Consider the following 1,952-nt stretch of genomic DNA (forward strand, 5'->3'; position numbering starts at 1 on the left):
TGGGTTAGGACAACACTTTTCTGGGTTGTCTTTCCGCCGTTGGCTGCCAGCAACCACCCCATGTCGACCTTTAGACCTCACGTCGCCGGTCTGGGGCAGTTGTTGTGGGTTGTTCACACAGTGTATACTGGTTGTGGATGATTCGTGTGTGGTGCGTCATTCAGGGGTATTGTCGCCTTCTTTGTGACAATTGTCGACCTTGTGCCACCACCGTTTGGCCATCAGACCTCAAGTCGCCGGTCACTTTGGTGGTGGCTGACGGCACTGCTGTTTTCCCTTCAACCGGTGAGTCCTTGGTTGTTTTTGCGTCTTTTTTTTTCTCGTTGCTTTTGTTTTTCTGCGTTGCTTTGCTGCGGTGGTTCGTTGCTTCTACCAGTGACCGGCCGCTGCCTTGTGTGGGTGGGTGCAGGTCGTAGTGGGTGTTGTGGTTTGCGTGGTGTGGAGTTTCGGGTTGTGTGGGTGTTGGGCCGTTTGTCAAAAGCTACGGTGTGGTTCGTTGGTGGTGGTCCTCGGCTGTTCAACGCTGTTGGGTGCGAGGAAGGGTGTTGGTGTTTTTTGTCCTTTCATGCCTGAGCTAGTACGGTACCATTGTCCTTTTTCGGGTATTCATGCGTGTCCGGATAGTTTTGATAAGGGCTTGACTAAAGCGGCTTGGCAGAAACATTTACAGGACCGGCATTGTAATGACGGTGCGTTGGACCTTACGCGTCAGACTCTTAGTAATAGTTTGACTGTTTATTCCAATGCCGAGAGTTGTTTGAGACAGATGGGGCTCTGGTTGTGCGGGGTGTGTTTTAAAACCCGCACTATTAGAGCTAGATGTCAGCATAGTCGGGGTGATATTGTTATGTACCCAGAGTGTGTGCGTGGCTTCTACGCCTTCCATATTCATGGTATTCCGAGACCTTTGGCTCCTTCTACTTCAGTTTCTTCTGATGATAGGGTCGAGCTCGTTCAGTGGTCTATATCTTCGTTGGACCATTTATTGTCTTTAGGCCTTCGCACTGTTAAATCCATTCCGCCTAAATGCCGTCTTAGGTTTGCCCGGGCTTTGAAAGGGGTCTTGGATGAGGTGTTTGATAAACCTAGTGATCTCTCCAAATGGGTGCGTTTGCTAGTCCTTCCGCTTTGTTTACTTAGGACTTTCGCTCCTCGGAGTAATCATGAGTGTCGGACTGTTATTCGCCGTCAGCATCAGGAGGAGAGTATTGCCAGGGCTATCGTTGTTGGGGACACACACAGGGGGGGGGGTTTGCAGTTGTTACAGGAGTGCTTTGATGAGGGTCCTTCTTCATTTTCTATGGAGGATTATCTGGATTTGAGTGAGCTTAACCTCCGCCAGTGCCGGCGGAAGATTTCTGATGGCCATTATACTGCTGTTGTACGGGTGCTTTCTTCCTCTGGGGTCGCCCCTTACTCCGATGCCACTCTCGTGGCCCTACGTGAGAAGCATCCTATCGCCCCGCCTCCTTCATTGCATCCTCTGTCTGGGGATCATCATCCTCTGATTGCCTCTTCGGCGGTGGTCTTGGATATGATTCGGAGCTTCCCTCGTGGTACTTCCTGTGGGAGGGATGGTTTTCGTGCCCAGCACCTTATGGACTGTTTAAGTGACGCTGTTGTGGCTATCTCCGATGATTTGATCACTTCTATTACTAGGGTGGTTAATCTTTTTCTTGAGGGTTGGTGTCCTCTTCCTCTGGGTGAGTACATTGCCAGCGCCCCTCTCACACCACTCGTTAAACCGGGTGGTGGACTTCGTCCTATTGCTGTTGGTACGGTCTGGAGACGGCTTGTCTCTAAGGTTGGTGCTTCTATGGTTGGTCCGTCTTTTTCTTCTTATTTTGATGGGCTTCAGTTCGGGGTGGGTGTGTCCGGTGGAGGAGAGGCTATCTTGCATGCCTTGAACCGGCTCATTGAGGCTCGGAGGACTCATGAGGGGCTTTCTATGC

This window comes from Silene latifolia, chromosome Y (genome assembly GCF_048544455.1).
Source record: "Silene latifolia isolate original U9 population chromosome Y, ASM4854445v1, whole genome shotgun sequence".
Classification (NCBI taxonomy): domain Eukaryota; kingdom Viridiplantae; phylum Streptophyta; class Magnoliopsida; order Caryophyllales; family Caryophyllaceae; genus Silene; species Silene latifolia.